The sequence below is a fragment of the Aedes albopictus genome, chromosome 2 (assembly GCF_035046485.1).
Source record: "Aedes albopictus strain Foshan chromosome 2, AalbF5, whole genome shotgun sequence".
Lineage (NCBI taxonomy): Eukaryota > Metazoa > Arthropoda > Insecta > Diptera > Culicidae > Aedes > Aedes albopictus.
The window spans coordinates 151,927,480-151,949,282 of NC_085137.1; positions in this window are offsets into that span (position 1 = coordinate 151,927,480).

Below are 21,803 nucleotides of genomic sequence, written 5' to 3' on the forward strand. Positions count from 1 at the left end.
ACCGGAAACAGGAACAACCAACAGCCACACATCAGCTTCCTCGTGCTCATCATTCTACCATGATCGGGTAGAATGTGAAAGCAGCGCAACGGCAACCAGTTGGATATAGTAGAATTAGAAGAGAATACATTTAAATTGTAAGTACAGGTTCCAATTGGAATCGCTCACGCAGTGCCCTAGAAGACAAAAGAGCTGTAAATTAGGTTAAGTGATTGAAGAATAAAAAAAAAAAACAATATAAATATCGGTCATCTACTAATAGTTAGCATTAGCATTAGCATTAAGCAAGTCGCACAAATTCGTAGGTGGTACAGCCCTGGATCGCTGTTATGAGGCTGGCATCTTTCCTACCCGTTATCAAAGCACAAAGATTTGGGACTAATCTCTGACTCTTAGACAAGATTGACGCAATCCTCCAATGGTCGAGTGCTGTCCTGGCCACGTCCTTGCGACAGCTGAGGGATGGGAAAGGAAGATTAGTTGGACACCTATGAAAGTACATAGAGACCTCTACATTCTTTCAGGCCTAGGCATCACGGGAATTTGGATGTTAGTGGAAGGGTAAAGTTCAAAGGAAACGTTTGGTCAACGTTCAGGTGCACGCAATATTTTTGGTTGATGCCTGGTTCCTTTCCTAATTCCTTGTTGGGTGTTCGATTCCAAATCTGAAATAAAAAGTAAAATTATAGTTTTTTAAATGGTGATAGGCTCACAACAGTTACATAATTACAAATTACCTGAATCCTCCTGAAAGAAATGGTTTATTAACAATGAAAAACATAACATGTAAAAGAAAAAAAAAAAAGTAGAGCAAATCGTGATCTTGGAATTTTTCTGCATTTAAATTAACAAAGCTAAAAAAATACAAGATCAAAATTTGTTATGGTAGATCTTACGCCGTAACGCACCATTATAAGGTGATCTACCCACGTTACGGGACCGGTCATCTACTAATAGTGCCTAAAAATTTCTTGATTTGTTTTGTTCTTCTGTTGATGTTTTCTTAATTTTTAATAACGTTGATTCTGTAGTACATATTGGTTTAGTTTTATTTCTAGTTCAAATAGAAGAACGGAACCATTCTTCAGCATAGTGTTCCCATTTTCATCCTATCGAAAACAAAGCTCATAAGCTATATTTGTTTTGTTTTGTAATTTTTTTGGGTTTTGCCTTTCTCGTACACTAAGTGTACTGGAAAGGCTATATGTTCACTCCAAAAATGACTTTTTGATAGAAGGCCCGGAGGGTCAAGTCACATATACCAATCAACTCAGCTCGACGAACTGAGGTGATGTCTGTGTATGTGTATGTATGTGTGTGTGAGTATGTGTGTGTACAAAATAAACTCACATCGCTTTTTGGCAATAATCCTCAACCGATTTTCATGACCGACGGTTCATTCGACGCGGAATCTGGTCCTATTGTTTCCTATTGAAAATGGTTCGGATCGGTTCAGCCATTCCGGAGTTATGGCCATTAAGGTGTTCCGGGTCGGTAACCCAGGGAGGGGCCAGATATGAAAATGCTACAAAACCATGCATGCGACATATCAGACCGCGGCTTTTTCGATAACCTGACGAACGGTAAGCAGGAAAATACTCTCAGTCCATATCTGAACCAATAGTATTCGGGAATCGGTTCCGGATGTCCCGCCGGAGGTGGCCAAATATAAAAGTGAGCCAAATCCACGCATGCGACACATCAAATAGCGGCTTTTTCGACAACCTGATAAACAGTGAGCAGGAAAATAGCCTTTGACCCAGCAGAGACTACTGGTAGTGTTCCGGAACTGGTTCCGGGTGCCCCGCTGAAAGTGGCCAAATATAAAATTGAACCAAACCCATGCATGCGACACATTAAATAGCAGCTTTTTCGATAAACTGAAGAACGGTAAGCAGGAAAATAGCCTTTAGTCACAGCAGAGACAACCAGTTGTGTTCCGGAACTGGCTCCGGACGTCCCACCGGAAGTGGTGAATTGTAGATAGGAAACAAACCCATGCATACGACACATTAAATTGCAGCTTTTTCGATTACCTGAAGAACGGTAAGCAGGAATATAGCCTTTAATCACAGCAGAGACACCCGTTTGTTTTCCGGAACCAGCTCCGGATGTCCCGCCGGAAGTGGTCCAATATAAAAGTGAACCAAACCCTTGACCAAACCCATGCATATAACACAAATAGCGGCTTTTTCGATAACCTGGTAAATAGTAAGCTGGAAAATAGCCAGCAGGGACTACCGGTAGTGCTCTAGAAGCAGTTCCGGATGTCCCGCCGGAAGCGGTCAAATGTAAAAGTGAACCAAATCCATGCATGCAGCACATCAAATCGCGGCCCTTTAGATAACCTGATGAACGGTTAGCAAGAAAATGGTTTCAAACCATATTTGAGACAACCAGTACTATTCCGGAACCGGTTCCGGGTGTCTTGTTGGAAGTGGTCAAATGCATATAAGAGCCAAACCCATGCATGCGACATATCAAAACACGGCTTTTTCGATAAACTGATGAACGGTTTACAAAAAAATAGTCTCAGATCACATAAGAAACTACCGGTAGAACCCGTTTTGTATGTCCCGCCAGAATCACCAAAATGTAAAATGAATCAAATCCATGCATGCACACAAATTTTCGGCTTTTCAGAAAACCTGTTGAACAGTTAGCAAGAGACTACTCTCAGACCATATTTGAGACAATAGGTACAGTCTTGGAACCGGTTCCGGGTATCTCACAGGAAGTGGTAAAAACAGTGAAAATAATCAATGTATGCGATAAATATGTGTAAGAGAACAAAATCTTGACAAAACTGATGCAGTCTCATCAAATCACATCTTCTCATATTCCTGAATAAATATACAGTAGAATGGGAGTTCCATGAGAAAATTGAAATTTAATCGCATCAACCTCGAGCAAAGTTTTTCAATCCCCTTTTGCGTCTAAAATTGATGCGCAAAATTTTGATCCCACTGATTGCTCCTCGCGCGTGATATGGTTCTCATTTGAACTGGATTCAGTACGAAAAATTTCACTTGCTTCCATTTTTTGGTCAAACTTTTTGAATCTAGTAACCAATGATAATAAAATATAGCTTGAAGTGTGCAGGAAAATATTTATCGAAGTAATTTTTGATTGTGAAATAAATTATATTTAAGCTTCTTATTATCATCTTGGTATTGATGGTATTCCAGTAATAGTAAAGGTGGTCACGCAGTCAACAATTGGTGTTTTCCTATTGGTGAGAAAACAATAGAATGAATAAGGCTGAAGAAAGGTGTCCATCCCTACATTTAAAATAGCAATGCAAACTACTTTCTATTTTTCAAATAAATACTTATCAGTTGAGCTGCCCTTTTCAAATAACCGCCGAGAAGATTACCATAATAAGGTATGCACACAGCAAAATTTTACAATTTTCAACGAATCGTGGTAACCTATGGAGCAACTGATAGCTTATTGTGTAAAGAATCGAAAAATGTTTACTCCGGGTGATATTTTGGCATCGTGTTTGATATAGAGTCAAAGGAACAAGAAATCCTCGTAAAGTTTTTGCACAAACGTGCTGAAAATCTGACAATGTACGATCAAACAAACGTCCGAACAGACTTAAGTTGGCTTTCAAGTATTCGGTTCTATACATCATTTCAACGTGGAAAGGTTGCAGATTGATTTAAGATCAAGATATAATCGAAGTTTGGCAAGAAATTCATAGTTTGGTTAATAATATGAAATTGTGGGTTGAAAATCCGAGCTTTCAAATATACTTGCACAACAAATCATCTTTTTCACTACAAGAAATGTCGGGGAAAATAGCTGGCACCTCAAAACTCACACCATTTGAAAGATATTGAGTAACCGTGAAATGGAACCTTCAGAAAATTGCATAAAAGGGATCTTTTACCAAAAATATTTTTTTTCAGTCCTGGGCACCAACGATGGTGCAGAGGACCGAATTGAAAAATGTCCATCCTGGGCGATTGCCAGCCATCGCCTTGACCTGTCACCAGGTCAAATTTCTGTCGACTTGTTTGATCTCGTTGTTGAGGCTGCGCCGCCATAAGCCTCTGGGTCTGCCTCTGCTGCGATGTCCTACTGGGTTCCAGTTAAAGACACTATACGCAAAGACACGAAATGTTCCAATTGGAATTCCAAATTTGCTGTCAATGGCATTCCAATCGAGCAGGAGACCTGTCAAACGCGCTTTAACAACATTACTCGACAGCATCATCGTCATGACGCGACAATCATCATCAACAGCAACAATCATCAGATTTCGTGTCTTTAGCATACAGTGTCTTTAGTTCCAGTCTAACGCTTTCTTGCAGGTTTCGTTTCCGCCCCTGCGTAGAGTGTGGGCTTCGTGGCCGTGCGGTTAGCGGCGTCAGTCGTCTAGGCGTTTCGTAAGCCTCGGAGTGCGGGTTCGATTCCCGCTCCAGTCGGGGAAAACTTTTCGTCGAACGGAAAATTCTCCATTGGGCCACTGGGTGTTATGTGTGTTGTCCGTTGTCTCGTGTATGTAATGTTCAGTCTGTGCAGCCTCTGGCTGAAGACGGTGTAGTGTCTTTTTTAACCGACCCACCTCCACTTTCGCTCCCGAGTATCTGTCGCTATCGGCTTTTGATAACATCGACGATGGAGCTCCACGTTGGGATTCCAATTGTGAGGCCACCATGCACGAATTATATACCGCAGGCATCTTTTGATAAAGACCTGCAGCCGTTGCGTGTTCTCCACTGATACACACCAGGTTTCCCTGGCGTATAGCAGCACAGATTTCACGTTCGAGTTAAAAATTCGGATTTTGGTGCGTCGACTGATCTGGTTGTTTTTCCAAACATTTATTAAACTCGCAAAAGCAGCCCTCGCCTTCTTGAACTGTGCACCTATGTCGATCTTGGTGCCGCCATCGGCCGCCATTTGGCTGCCAAGATATTGGAAGCTTTCAACATTCTCCACTGATTGCCCAGCTACCGTAAACCTGGAAATGTTGACCGTGTTTATTTCCAACAAATTGGTCTTGTTGGCGTTGATGGTGAGACCTGCCGCCGAGGAGCGATTGGCAAGATCATCGAACTTACACAGCATATCAGAACGCCGTTGAGCTAGGAGAGCAACGCCATCAGCTAGTTCGATGTCGTTTACTTAGGTGCTCCATGGTAAAGGACTGCCAAAGCAACCCACGATTTGGTTCATGGTCAATCGCACCTACCAGGATCTCGTCGATAACGATGAGGAACAGTAGCGGTGATAGTATACATCCTTGCCTCACTCCAGCAACGACCCGGACAAAACACCGTTGTGCAGTACTCTGCACGAAAATGCCCTGTACTGTGCTTCAATGAGGCCGATGATTTTCTCAGGGAGACCCTTATGGCTGAGTGCTTCCCACATGTTTCCGTGAGGATCACTTTGCAAAGGACTTTGAGAACGATACACAGTAACATGATACTCCGTCAATTATCGCATACAGTCAGAAACCCTTTTTGGGTACCTTTACTAAGACGCCTTGCATCCAGTCAGCCGGAATGGTCGCAGTTTCCCATATGTTGCAGAATAATTGATGCAGTGTTTGTGCGGATACTACGGGGTCAGCTTTGAGCATCTCAGCTGATATGCGATCGACCCCTGGGACCCTGCCAGATTTCATAGTACGGATGGCTGTTTCTATCTCCTGCACTGATGGAGCTTCGGTGTTGACACTAAGGCGACGTGAGACATCGTAGAGGAGACGGATGTCACCAGTGTTTGCGTCTTTCTTGCCTTCGTCGGCTAGGGAGTCCGCCCCCGCTCTTTTGTCCCGTCTACATGAGCGTTTCACTTCCTTCTCGAGAGCCGAATAGCACTGAAGGGCTACGGCTTTGGCTCCTCGTGTTTTCGCTCGCTCTATCGCGGCTTTGGCCTTCCTTCGTTCCTCTATCTTCCTCCAGGTATCATCTGTGATCCACTGTTTTCTTCGGGTGCGTAGCTCACCCAAATTATTCTCGCCGTGGCGATGAAGGCGTTCTTGATGGCGGTCCATTGATCTTCTACGCTTCCACCTTCTGGAATATTCGCAGCACGGTTCTGTAGCTCCTCGACGAAGGACCTTTTCACCGCAGCGTCTTCCAGTCGGCATATGTTGAACCGGCGCCAAAACGGTGAGTTGAAAAGGAGAGCGTCCAACATAGCTCTGGTCCTCACAAGTTCCTACCTCATGCTTCCATGGGTCAAACGATGACAAAGATCGCCTGCTAAGAATTGTGTGCTTAGCTGGTAGTGCAGCCTGGGCACTGTTGTCCTTCTGACTTCAGTTAGATTGAGGAGGTACGTCTCGAGCGTCTGTTCACCAAGGAGGTGCGGCTCAAACAGCGTCTGTTCTGGCATCCAGCGGCTTAGTATGAAATGCTCCTCCACCGGATGCTATACCTAAGGTGACAGCACCACCACGGTGGATAGGAGACCTTAGGCCAACAATGTACTGTTTCCGAAACCCAAAAAACCGTTACTGAAACCGAAAAAAATAAGATTGATTTTGACCAGGGTTCCTGATTTCCACTTTTCATCTTCTTCCACATTCGAATGCAGTCAGAAGCGAACGGTTGTCGCTTTAGTTTATGTGATTGCTTGTCAGCGACGAAAGCAAACTCCGGCGAACCGTGGGAAGCCACACTTGGAATTTAAACATTAGTCCACATTCGCATCGCAAGCGATCGAGCGGTGATGCGATTCGTGAGTGATATCGCGCATACGAATTTTTTGAAGTTTTCAAGCAATGTTTATTATTTTCTTTGCTAATCTAGCCTTTCAACAACAATGCACTAAAAATGTATGCATTACATGCAGAAATTCTCTTCTAGTTATGATAATAGCCGCTTCGATCGCTCAATGATCACGACAATCCGTTTGCTGCATCTTTTCCGATTCGCTTCAGCAAAGAGGAGTGAATATGAATGGAGTGAGGCGAATATACCGATCCTTGATTTTGACAAATAGGTGCTAAAAACTTCTGGGAAAGCGATCGAAGGTACTGTGCAAAACTTTACGGAGGAGTCAATCGCAAAGCTCGAGACACGAGACGACAGATATAATAAGTCAGATCAACAATATCTTGGTGTTCATTTAAAGCAAATAGATGCTTTTTCACGATGAATTGCTTTTGGTTTGGGAATAAGTTAGAAGGCATTATTACTGCTTGATTTTCTTTGGCTAGATTTTGCTGTGCGCATACCTTAGGGCATTGGTTCCCTTATTAAGCATGTGGCTCCCATTTTCATCCTACAAAAACCAAAGCGCTGTTTGTTTTGTTTCTTATTTTTGTATTTTTTGTTGGAAGTGAGCACGCATGAATACAAAAAGAACGGCTTCAATCGGTGCCATAATCGCTTGTTTTCAAATAGGATGAATATGGGAGCGTGAGATTACTGATGGCACTCGTACCCTATGTGCTGTTGCATCAGCAAGCTTGCTCTCCCAATTGCACTGGAATGGACATTCAATTGGGGTGCATACCTACCTACACATATTAGCTGATCTGTGAAGAGCACAATCCCATCGCCTTTTGTGCGAACCCTCAATTTGTTAGAAGACGGGATCCAATTTGCAAGAAACACAAAACTGCTTTGTACAGGGCTCCCTCTGCTGCGCTACATTCCACTTTCGAAGGGCAACTGAAGAAAGAAGAACGAGTGCTCTAGTCATCTAGAAGAATGGAAAAGTGTTTGGTTTGCTTTTTGAGTTCTGATCTTATTCTCACTTACCTACTACTAGTTGCTTCGAGGGCAAATGTTGAATTAAGTTTATAGAGATGATTGGGTACGTTTATGAGCATTTTGGTCTACTAGTGGCTACCGTTTCTGACTCGTATGCAGAAAGCGAAGGGTCGGTAATCAGGGAACACTTGAAGATTTCTCCTGGACTCCTGAAGTCTAAATCCAGCACTGACTGGAACCTCTTTTATGCCATGGTCTGAGCATGCATAAATTAAAACAGGGCACAGAAAAAGGAATTATGATGATGATGATGATGATGATGATGATGATGATGATGATGATGATGATTGTGTACTCACCATCAGCGCAAGGATTACCTATGGCTGCAGAGTCATACCGGAAGGGAATGATCTACCTGATGGTTTGTTGAGGCAGGGTAAGCTAAATTCACTGGATACCTTCGGAAGACAACACGATGGTTGTTATCTCGTGACAAAGTCTGGCCACCCCACGAACATTTGTCCTTAAACCAGTTCATTTAGCTTCCTTAGGCTACCCCTCCCAAAATCCCAAGTACCATGTAATTTAAATATAATGAATTATATAGTTGACTAATTACCTGATTTTACCTGAAATAATAAATATTGTTATTATGATATATTGAATTTTAATTGACCTTCATTACAATTACAGCTTCATTCACCTGAACAGGGCTGAAACAAATCTTTATATTAAAGTTAAAATTTAACAAATAGCACTGAAACAAATGGTGTATTAGTAATGAAAAAAAAAACAAAATATAAAAATCAAACAAAACGTAAAAAAGTAAACCAAATGTTGATCTTATAATTTTCCTGAATTTAAATTAACCAAGCAGGGGAATTACGAAATCAAAATTTGTTATGGTACATCTTACACCGTAACGCATCATTATAAGGTGATCTACCCACGTTACGGGGAAGGGCACAGAAAAAGGGATTATGTACATAAACTAAGTCAGTGCTTTAGTTCTAGAGTTTTTCACCTGGAGGTTTGAGATGCGACCTTACCCAGAAAAGCAGTAATCGTATAATATGTTGCATAAGATGATAAAGTGGAGACCATATTCGTGCATGTCTCCATTTAGGCGCATGTAAAATGTACACATATCGCCTCCACTTTAACATCTTATATAACATCTTATACGATCACTGGTTGACTGGGTAGGAATGTCATGGGGTTTCAGGAGAGACTAAAAGAAGGGGGTTTCACGAGGTTTGAAGGGCACGGTGCTCCCCAGACCGTTATTATAAAATAAAAATCTCCATTCAATCGGTGCCCACCATTCGTTTTCTTTGACTATCCTGCATGTCTGGGCAAAATTTGAAAAAAATCGTAGGGTCCATTTTTGAGTTAGGCCCTTTTAAAGGGCGTAAAGCCATATTTTCAAAGAAAAAATCAAAATATTTATGTACTCAGCCATTTTTGAACGATTTTGATGAAATATGTTCAAGAAGAATTGTATTGCATTGAATATTAGATATGTTTAGCAAAGTTTTTGTTGAATTTTTTAAAGAAAATATGAATATTTTTATTATTTGACTTAAACAAATGTGAATTTATATGAAAATATTTCAAAAATGTTTGTAGCTTCTTAAGTTCAACAACATTAAGAAAATCGTGAATGTAAATAAACAAAAAAGTAAATGAAGGAAATGCACATTATGTGCATAAAAATAAAAGGAAGAAGAGTTTTTTTTTATCTAGTTCGTTTATTCGGGGCTCAATCGCGTATAACGCTTTACGGAGCCGAAGATCTATTTTGAACTAAATATATACAATACACTCATGATAACAACTTTCAATCATATCTGTTAGGAGGAAGCGACAATACTCGTGGCAGCTCAAGGTTAGAAGATCACATTTTGAGGGTTGGACAGGGTAAGGATTGAACCAAAGGTTCTGCCCGGGGCGAATCGCATCTTCCTAGCGTAGAAGAGTTTAAATTGTTTTAAGCTCTTAACAGACTAGTTTTATTTGCAGAAGAATTAAAAAACGAATAAATTCTGTATAAAATCAGGAACACCAATATGTGATAATTTATGCATTTCAATTGGCAATTACATTTCATCAAGTATGTATTGTAAATAATTATAATACTAACACTGAAAGCCGCTTTGCAGTGAAGACCTCTTGTGAAGTGCCTCTTGACAGCGATTTGTCTTCTCTTTTATCATCTAATTCGATAATCACAAGGTGCTTTGTTTGAAACTGATTGGCCGCAGAATCTTTATTTTAAGTGTGAAAATGGAATCATGCCATGGTGAAATTGAGTTAAGGGACCGAAGTATTGACCTTCTTTTCTCCAGATGGTTGATTTATCAATCCTTTTTTTTTAACAAACATAAAAACTTTTTGTATAAATGTATCAGATGCATTGACATGGTATTCTGAAAATAACTATGTATCTGTTTTAACTAAAAATCTTAGAAAAAAGCCCAAGCCGAAATGGCTTACTTTCCTACTTTTACTTTACATTGGAAGTGGGATTCAGGCCCCAGTCTTAAAGCACATGTACTTCACAGTACAATTTCCGAACATCGTGATGGATATCACTTCACCAACTCTTGAGAATGATTAAATGTTAATAGACTCGAGAGACATAAAACACTGGAAAAACGATTGATATCTTGTAGCATATATTTTTAAACCCATTCCTTTGAATAAGATATTTTGTTGGGATCTGCTCTGCCTCATACTTGGATATTTATTTTGTGTTTCATTCATATGTGGAAACGAACTTATATGGATAAAATTTCATGGTTCTAACTTTTTACTACAATTTCTTTTATAACCCCTGAATAGAATATATTTCTTCATCACTTTTATCATGTATTAGGTTTATAGATATCTTTATATTTTCCTTTTCTTGTAATTTCGTCCGAATTTTATTCTTAGTTGAAGCAAACATAGATGTTCAGAATTTATTGTAATAGTACTCACTTATCCATATTACAACACTCAAATGTTCACATTTTCATCAAAAAATCTAGACTAGCATTTGAAAATGGCGTAACAACCATTGCAAATTTCTGCAACCTCTGACCAGTAACAGGTAGAGCAGACTCCCCTGTATCCGATACCGGTATATGTTTTCATAAATAAATTGAAATACGCCTAGGAGGGACGGAAGAAGCAGAGGCGTGCAATGGTTGTTCCGCCCTTTTCACATGTAGGTAGAAATCAGTCAAAATTATGTTTGACACTACTGGTACTCAATACAAAACGAATCTTCGGGAAAATATTTCATAAAAATCGTTAAAAAATGGCTGAGCACATAAATATTTTGATTTTTACTTTGAAAATACAGTTGACTCTCTACATCTCGATTTTGAAGGGACCATCGAGATAGGGAGAGATCGAACTCAAGAACCAATTTGTAATGCACATTAGATTGAAAAATCGACCGTAACTAGGAAAAACCGTCAACAAACAGATGTCACTTCACCTTCCCAGAATGTTTTGCACCTAAGAAACGAGATCTAGTAACCTGTAAAAACGGGCATATCGACATAAGGAGAGAAAATCTCGAACAAAAACGAATAAAATCGCATCGAGATAGAGAAATATCGAGATAAGGAGATATCGAGATGTAGAAAGGTAAAATGTATGCTGATCAGGCCCGTGCACAGAAGTGGCGCCAAGGGAGGGGTTTTTCCCAATTTCGGCAAAAGGCGGAGGGGCGCCTAGTGTATGGAGTGTCGCTAATGGGGAGGGTTTAACACCCAAAACCCCCCCCCCCCCCTTGTGCACGGGCTTGATGCTGATTGAAGGGACCTACCAAACCATCGAGATAGGGAGAGATATCGAGATGTAGAACATCGACATGTGGAGAGTCGACTGTATGGCTTTACGCCCTTTAAAAGGGCCAAAGTCAAAAATGGACCCTACGATTTTTTTCAAATTTTGCCCAGACATGCAGGATAGTCATAGAAAGCGAATGGTGGGAACCGATTGAATGGAGATTTTTATTTTATAATAACGGTCTGAGGAGCACCGTGAAGGGTGTTTGAGGGGAAGGGTCTCTCCAGGGGAATTTAAGAGGGCTGGACCATTATCAGGGTCGCGTGAAGCAAACAATAATGCGGCAGTCTGCATGGTTTGATTACAAATCAAAAGGTCATACAGTCTAGACTCCTACTACACGGTTGGTTCGGGGGTGCAGTAGGAATCCGTGTTGTGGGAATCACAGAGCTTATGGGATTTTGCCTAATTGGGGGTGTGAGCGAATATCTCAGGCGTTTTACAAGATAGCATCATACTTTCTTTGGCAAAGTTGTAGTACTAGAATAGATCTACCACACAATGCCAACTATCATCCAATTAGTTGGAAATTTGGCCGATAGAGGCGCTATGTAAAAGTGGTTGCTATGTACACTCACCAGTAGAAGCACTCATAAATTATCACATGCGATATCTCAAGATCTACTTTATTTGGAACAATGCTGTCTTCGGCAAAGTTGTTCAGTAGGACAAAAACAATCTGGTGATTCAACAATTAGTTTGTGATTTCGCCGCTAGGTGCCGCTAGTTGTCAACTCAAATTTCAAACTCCGCTATCTTCAGATCCAGGACAGATAGAAAAGTGCCGTCTTCGGCAAAGTTCTTCAGGAAGTCAAGAGCAATCTGGTGATGCAACAATTAGTTGATTATTTCGCCGCTAGGTGGCGCTAATTGTCAAGTAAAGCTTCAAACCTCTCTATCTGGAGATCCAGAGCAGATGGAAAAGTGTCGTCTTCGGCAAAGTTCTTCAGGAAGTCAAGAGCAATCTGGTGATGCACCAATTAGTTGGTTATTTCGCCGCTAGGTGGCGCTAGTTGTCAAGTAAAGCTTCAAACTTCTCTATCTGGAGATCCAGAGCAGATAGAAAAGTGTCGTCTTCGGCAAAGTTCTTCAGGAAGTCAAGAGCTATCTGGTGATTCAACAATTAGTTTGTGATTTCGCCGCTAGGTGCCGCTAGTTGTCAACTCAAATTTCAAACTCCGCTATCTTCAGATCCAGGACAGATAGAAAAGTGCCGTCTTCGGCAAAGTTCTTCAGGAAGTCAAGAGCAATCTGGTGATGCAACAATTAGTTGATTATTTCGCCGCTAGGTGGCGCTAGTTGTCAAGTAAAGCTTCAAACCTCTCTATCTGGAGATCCAGAGCAGAAGGAAAAGTGTCGTCTTCGGCAAAGTTCTTCAGTAAGTCAAGAGCTATTTGGTGATTCAACAATTAGTTTGTGATTTCGCCGCTAGGTGGCGCTAGTTGTCAACTAAAATTTCAAACTCCGCTATCTTGAGATCCAGAGCAGATAGAAAAGTGCCGTCTTCGGCAAAGTTCTTCAGGAAGTCAAGAGCAATCTGGTGATTCAATAATTAGTTGGTTATTTCGCCGCTAGGTGGCGCTAGTTGTCAAGTAAAGCTTCAAACTTCTCTATCTGGAGATCCAGAGCAGATGGAAAAGTGTCGTCTTCGGCAAAGTTCTTCAGGAAGTCAAAAGCTATTTGATGATTCAACAATTAGTTTGTGATTTCGCCGCTAGGTGGCGCTAGTTGTCAACTAAAATTTCAAACTCCGCTATCTCGAGATCCAGAGCAGATAGAAAAGTGCCGTCTTCGGCAAAGTTCTTCAGGAAGTCAAGAGCAATCTGGTATTTCAACAGTTAGTTTGTGATTTCGCCGCTAGGTGGCGCTAGTCGTCAAGTAAAATTTCAAACTTCTCTATCTGGAGATCCAGAGCAGATAGAAAAGTGTCGTCTTCGGCAAAGTTCTTCAGGAAGTCAAGAGCTATCTGGTGATTTAACAATTAGTTTGTGACTTCGCCGCTAGGTGGCGCTACTTGTCAAGTAAAGCTTCAAACTCCGCTATCTCGGGATCCAGAGCAGACACAGAAAAGTGCCGTCTTCGGCAAAGTTCTTCAGGAAGTCAAGAGCAATCTGGTGATTCAACAGTTAGTTGGCGATTTCGCCGCTAGGTGGCGCTAGTCGTCAAGTAAAATTTCAAACTTCTCTATGGGAGCATCCATTAAGTACGTCACGCTAAAATAGGGAATTTTCGACCCCCCTCCCCCCTTCGTACGGGTTTTTCCTATACTTAATACATTGCTTGTCACACTTTCACAAACCCCCCCTCCCCCCTAGGACCGTGACGTACTTAATGGATGACCCCTATCTGGAGATCCAGAGCTGATAGAAAAGTGTCGTCTTCGTCAAAGTTCTTCAGGAAGTCAAGAGCAATCTGGTGATATAACAATTAATTGGCGATTTCACCGCTAGGTTTCGCTAGTCGTCAAGTAAAATTTCAAACTTCTCTATCTGGAGATCCAGAGCAGATAGAAAAATGTTGTCTTCGGCAAAGCTCTTCAGGAAGTCAAAACCTATCTGGTGATTCAACAATTAGTTTGTGAGTCCGCCGCTAGGTGGCGTAAGTCGTCAAATTATGTTTCAAACTTCTTTTTCTGGAGATCCACATTAAATATAAAAGTGTCGTCTTCGGAAAAGTTCTTCAGGAAGTCAAAATATATCTATTGATTCAACATTAAGTTGGCGATTTTGCCGCTAGGTGGCGCTAGTTGTCAAGTAATGTTTAAAACTTCTTTAACTCGGGATCCAGAGCAGATATAAGAAGGTCATCTTCGGCAAAGTTCTTCAGGAAGTCAAGAGCTACCTGATTATTTAACAGTTAATTGGTGATTTCGCCGCTAGGATAATCGAAAAATCCCCTCAAATTGGTAATGAAATGGACAATATTCGCTTAAGTGCGAACATACAGTCGAACCTCCATGAATCAATGTTCCAAGAGTCAATATTTTCTATGGCTCCTTTGCGCAATGACACTTTCAAGACCACAACTGATTGAAGTACGGTGCGCAAAGTTTTGATTTCCGGTGCATATTTTCGCATTGGGTTCAATGAAATTTTGAAGTTTACTGTCCATTCCGGGAAATAACTGATTTAAAGAGAAACTTGTCGATCCCGGGAGTAATGTGCGATGCTGGAAAGAACCAGTCTTGACCCCAAATTCCTGGTCTGGACAAAGGCAGAATCGGAGTTCTCAGGGTGCAAATGCTAGAAAAGTTTTTGGATGGTGCAAAAATTACATTAACTGGAATCAATTCATTGCTCGATGCTGGTGGCGATTGAAACCGGATGGCTTACTCAACCGGATGGGCTAGCACAGGTACATTGATTAAGGTAGTCGGAATCAACGGCAACCCACGTATCACGGTGCATCTTACGGCGTTGTTTTGGTCAGCCGGTGATTCTCAGGATCCCAAACAACAAAGATCCTCCGTTGCCACCAAATTGCCTGAAATTCGGGCATATAGCTCAGCTTGGTTGAAAAGGATTTGAGGCCAATTCTGAGTTCAACAAGTTAAAAAAAACCATGACGTAGAGAACAAAACTGCTGAAAATACGTAGATAAATATATAAACTCGAATAACATATGTGTAGGCTAAATAAAGTTCGATAAAAATATGATTTTAATTAAAAAGTCTACACTGCCAGCTAAGATAAATTTCATTTTTCCTCTTTATATCTTTGGCAGATCGACTGGCGGATCAATCTACGATTCACGGCTACGCAGTCTTTGATTTGGGGAAACGAAGTTTATTATGTGCCCGACGTTGGGGTTTTTTGTCATCTCCAGATGTAGTAAATTTTTCGCTTTTGGTCTTATGTTTCGTCTAACTGTAACTGTCTTGTCAGGTTGTTTTTGGTACATGTCTGATTTGGTTTGTCTAGTTCTGCAACGAATTATACGCATTTGATCCAAATCTACATCGTTTTTACAAATTAAAAGGCTGCGTAGCTGATAAAATCGAAGATTTGCTTTTGCCTGAAAGCCCTGCGTACGTTGGAATTCTTCAGTACACATTTAAACTACGTATCTAAAGATACTTTAATAACTGCTCTGGATACCGAAATAGCGAAGTTTGAAATTATACTAGCCAACCTTCACCACTTAGGGAATCACAAATTAGTTGTTGAATCACCAAATAGCTCTTGCCTTCCTGAAGAATTTTGCCGAAGATGAAACTTTTCTATCTGCTCTAGATTTCTAAATAGAGAAGTTTGAGATTTTACTTGACGACTAGTGCCACCTAGTGGCGAAATCGCCAACTAATTGTTCAACCACCAGATTGCTCTTGACTTCCTGAAGAACTTTGCCGAAGACGGCACTTTTCTATCTGCTCTGGATCTCGAGATAGCGGAGTTTGAAACTTTAGTTGACAACTAGCGCCACCTGGTGGCGGAATCACCAACTAATCGTTGAACCACCAGATTGCTCTTGACTTCCTGAAGAACTTTGCCGAAGACGGCACTTTTCTATCTGCTATGGGTCTCGAGATATCGCAGCTTGAAGCTTTACTTTACAACTAGCGCCACCTAGCGGCGAAATCACAAACTAAGTGTTGAATCACCAGATTGCTCTTGACTTCCTGAAGAACTTTGCCTAAGACGGCCCTTTTCTATTTGCTATGGATCTCGAGATAGCGGAGCTTGAAATTTTAGTTGAAAACTAGCGCCACCTAGCGGTGAAATCACAAACTAGTTGTTGAATCGCCAGATAGCTCTGGCCTTCCTAAAGAACTTTGCCGAAGACGACACTTTTCTATTTGCTCTGAATCTCTATCTGGAGAAGTTTGAAACTTTACTTGACAACAACCGCCACCTAGCGGTGAAATCATCAACTAATTGTTGATTCACCAGATTGCTCTTGACTCCCTGAAGAACTTTTTCGAAGACAACATTTTTCTATCTGCTCTGGATCTCCAGATAGAGAAGTTTGAAATTTTACTTGACAACTAGCGCCACCTAGCGGTGAAATCGCCAACTAATTGTTGAATCACCAGATTGCTCTTGACTTCCTGAAGAACTTTGACGAAGACGACACTTTTCTATCAGCTCTGGATCTCCAGATGGAGAAGTTTGAAATTTTACTTGACGACTAGCGCCACCTAGCGGCGAAATCGCCAACTAACTGTTGAAATACCAGATTGCTCTTGACTTCCTGAAGAACTTTGCCGAAGACGGCACTTTTCTGTCTGCTCTGGATCCCGAGATAGCGGAGTTTGAAGCTTTACTTGACAAGTAGCGCCACCTAGCGGCGAAATAATCAACTAATTGTTGCATCACCAGATTGCTCTTGACTTCCTGAAGAACTTTGCCGAAGACGGCACTTTTCTATCTGTCCTGGATCTGAAGATAGCGGAGTTTGAAATTTGAGTTGACAACTAGCGGCACCTAGCGGCGAAATCACAAACTAATTGTTGAATCACCAGATTGTTTTTGTCCTACTGAACAACTTTGCCGAAGACAGCATTGTTCCAAATAAAGTAGATCTTGAGGTATCGCATGTGATAATTTATGAGTGCTTCTACTGGTGAGTGTACATAGCAACCACTTTTACATAGCGCCTCTATCGGCCAAATTTCCAACTAATTGGATGATAGTTGGCGATAGTTGGCATTGTGTGGTAGATCTATTCTAGTACTACAACTTTGCCAAAGAAAGTATGGTGCTATCTTTTAATACGCCTGAGATATTCGCTCACACCCCCAATTAGGCGAAATCCCATAAGCTCTGTGATTCCCACAACACGGACTGCCGTGTAATGGGAATCCGTGTAATAGGTGACCGTGTAGACGGAAGCCGTGTAGTAGGAGTCTAGACTGTATTACTTATCAAAGTGAATTCTGACCAAACGGTAGCTTTCCTATACTAACAAGCAACCCTTCCTGTAGCCAAGGATGGGAAAAAATCAATAATTTATTGCGTATCCCTCACTCACATCCACGCACAATCTGATGCGAGTGTGCTTCTCCCCCAGCCAAGCAAAATCTTTCCACTTTCGTTGCCCATTCTTTCTAATCGCCGAGCACCGAGCGACACAAGCAACGACGGCCGAATGAATCGCTACCGAATCTGAGTGCCGAAGGCGAACGAACCAAGATTGAACGAGTGTTTGCGTACTGAGTCGGGTGCGAGAGCATTCATATTGGAACGTTCACTTAGCGTTCAGTGGAAGCATTCAGTACTGGGAATTGAATCAGTGAGTGCGTTTTGATTCAATCAGCTGAATGCCACTCGGTAGTTGAGAGAGCGAACGTTCTTGTCGTATACACCGATGCAAGCTGATTCATTTCGCACTCTATTTGTTTCTCGCCTGATTCGCTTCAATGGCGTCGGTGGCGAGCCGTTCCTGTTGCGTTCGTTCCTAGTGCGCCGTGCTCTCACTCAGCATTGGGTTGTTCGCGTTCTTTTTGCTATTTTGCATCGCCGGCATTCGGGTGAGCGAATGAGTTTTCCCATGCTTGCCTGTAGCCTTTGGTGGAGACGTGTGGTAAACGCCGACTTTCACATAACAAACTGCAAGGACGTAGTCGGTGCCTTTATTGTACCAGTCATTCGATTAATTCATTGTGAAACTGTCATGGTAAATCATAGCGTTGAAGCCAGTCAGTCTAAGCTAACCCACGTAACCATTACCACGATATATTTTGCCTAATTATATTTATGACTATTACACGGGCAGCTCCTTAATGGCAATAGAAAACAAACCTTGAGTCCTTTCAGAGGTTTAAGGGGTGTTACAGAGAGCTCCAGGGCCTTGAAGCTCACTTAAGGCTCAAATAACCATCATTCAATCATCAATAATCATCAACTATTAAAAGCTAATGAAAAATATTTCACTGTTATCTATACCATGGTTTCCCAAACTGTGGGTCGCGACCTTCGAGGGGGTCACCGCTCTTCATGCAGGGGGTGGCGAGGGACAGTCGAATATTTTACTGTATTAGACAACAAATGAGGAAATCTCTATGGGGGTTGCGAAAAGTACGTCTGCTGGCAAAAGGGGGTCGCGCACCTGAAATTTTGGGAATCTATGATCTAAATGGTAAATAGAATGCAGTGATAAATTTTTATTGTCATTAGTAGAAATTTGAGCAAAAAATTGCCCTCGAGTTTTTCAATACGGATGATGGTTTGTTTCCTCTTAAACATCCTTCATACGACCCAGAGACTAGTAGAGAATGAGAATAATAATGATTAAAATATAATAATTTTATATTTAGGAAGGATACTACACAGAGTATGTTGTTTTCCTCAGCATAGTTAAAACAGTTAGTAGGCTATGATTTCCGGCAGAAAAATAAACAATTTTATGACAGATATTGTAGGAAATAGAAAATAAAATTTAAAAACAAACGGAAACCCTCTGAATGCTCCTGGAAACCCTTGTAACCCCCTGATATACCTCATGGGGCCTGTCCATAAACTACGTAGACTCTTAGGGGGGGGGGGGGCGGGGGGTTCTGGCCAAAGTCTACGCTCCATACAAATTTCGAAAATTTTGTATGAACAAAAGTCTACGAGGGGGGAGGAAGGGGGGGGGGGTTCTGAGATGACCGAAAAAAGTCTACGTAGTTTATGGACAGCGCCATGCAAGGCCTTAAATCTCCCTTAAACTATCGTGAAACCCACTGAAGTCCTTTCTGAGCCCCATAAACGCCGCAAACCCCCCTACACACTTAATTTTGATTACCGAGTTCGGTAATTTTTTGACGAGATTTAAACTGCTGAGCACCGAACTCGTTCAGCAAAAATGCATTGTTTACCTTTTCCATACGATTTTGACAGTTGTTTTACTGAGCCTCAGTAAAATCGATTACCGAAACTACCGAGATCGTACTGCTGTTATAATCTCGTCAAAAAAGTACCGAACAGGCAATTCAGAAATAAGTGTGTACACACTTAAATTTAAATGCCGAATCTCGGCATGCCGAGATTTGCACAGCCGAGTAGACAGCAAACTTTTTTAACCTTTTCGGACGCGCGCTTGCTGGATGCTAAAACGAGGTTTTTTTTGGTAGTGTTGTAAACATGACGTCACTCCCATAAGAACGCCGTAGGAATGAATGATCCGACTAGTTTCCTTACGTCGCACCTTAGGTAATCCACATCGCAGCCGGTTGATAGCCTTTCTCTTTCTGACCTCTGTCGTTTCCACTCATGTTCGCCATCCGCCAGGTGTTGCAGAAATGCCGCGAATACAACGTGCCCACACATCACTTGTTCATCGATTTCAAATCGGCGTATGATACAATCGATCGAGAACAGCTATAGCAGATTATGCACGAATACGGATTCCCGGATAAACTGATACGGTTGATCAAGGCGACGATGGATCGAGTGATGTGTGTAGTTCAAGTATCAGGGACACTCTCGAGTCCCTTCGAATCTCGCAGAGGGTTACGGCAAGGTGATGGTCTTTCGTGCTTGCTGTTCAACATTGCTTTAGAAGGTGTAATAAGAAGAGCGTTGCGTTGCGTTGCGTTGCGTTGTAACGGAGTAATTCGTAGATTGCATACTGAAAGTTGTCATGTTAAAACTTTAATACTCCTATTCTAACTGCTTATGGAATGCTATTTGGGAAGGAACAGCTTTCCAATCAGAGGTTGAAGTAAAAAAGACATGAAAACTTCCATTGCTGGCCACGCCCATCTTCTCCGTTACGAGGATAGGAAAGGATGTGATGATATGACACCTACTTTACAAGAGGTCAGCGACTCACCGACACTCCCATAGGTGTCAAGGAGTTGGATGTTTGGAAAGGGTTGATTGGGGATTCACTATAAGCGGCAAGATTCAGAATGTGTAAGTGTATTGAGTTGATCATGTAAATGTCTTGACATGAGTGTAAGTGATTTTTTTAACACCAACGTTGGGAGTGACATAGCTAAGAAATGTGCCACTCCATGGGCCTTTTTTGCTTCCGGGATGGGGCACAGGCATTTGGACCTTGTGTCCTGGCTAACAAGCCTAGGCTTAAGCGCCAATGATCGCTCTCTGGAACGATAAGAAACATGTTATGTGGATGGGAAGGAATAATAGCGAAGGGATGATATCTATTTATCGAGATGCCAGCGACTCACCGACGCTCTCGTAAATAGAAAGGAAATAGGATTTTGGAACTGGAATGGTCTGGAATTTAGTATGATTTAAATGATCATTTCAAAAAGTCATATCATGATTTACTAACATTTACTTCTTTCTGAACATTAGTTGGATCTGACGATTACCACAACGAACCACAATTGCAAGATGAACCCTATTTTGGTTCGCTTGTAATTTTTCAAGTTATTTTTCAAGTCGACACTCATGGTGACAATAGCAAACAATAGCAAATTAAAAATTACTTCTGATAAAAGTCTGATACTTATTGCGAGATATGCACTTCAAACAGAACCGCTCAAGTAATTTTCGTTCAGTGCATTATTTTCGCTCATTTCTTGAGCGCTTCCTTGCCTTAATTTTTCACGCATCGAGATAGGCCAAGAAATTTCTTGTGATCTGCATATTACCCATATAAAATAATGAAAAATGGATCCAAATGTGGTAAGGGACCAACAAGAAAAAAAAACTCACCGGATAAACTCTTTCATTTCTATATTTGTGTTGCGCATAGACGGTTGAAGCTCAATACCGCGGAGGTATTGAACCTGAGATATGAATGGTATCACAAGCTACATACATATTCTAGCAGGCCGATATTTATCTGGTGGGCACACCTACTTGTTTTTGGGCTTTGCGACAAAAGTGTCAAGTGGTTCGGTAAAACATACAAATACAAAAATTACCGAAATATCATAAATAGTGATGTGCAATAATTGGCAAATGACTCTAGCAATATATTTTGTTCAAGCACTTTATTTTTTGAAAACGCTTTCAGGCAAGGAAATAGTCCAACAGTTTGTCATAACTTTTCGACATATTCATAAATTTTAATAACTTCTGGAATTAACAACTCTTACTCTAAAAGACTCCCAACAACCTGAAACCCGAAAAAAAAACATTTAATATGACCTCGAATACTTCGAAACGCACTCCTGTCCAATTAAATTTTTGCTCTACATCTCACCCTTATTAAGAAAATAATTGAGCACTTGGGCTACTCTTATACATATCAGGGATGTGAATTTCGATGGATTTGGATTATACATGGGATTATACACTTTTCTAGCAAAAGCGCAAATGGAAAAGAAATGGTCATTATGCAATAAAAAAGCATGTTTCAATTTGCTTGACTACCAAT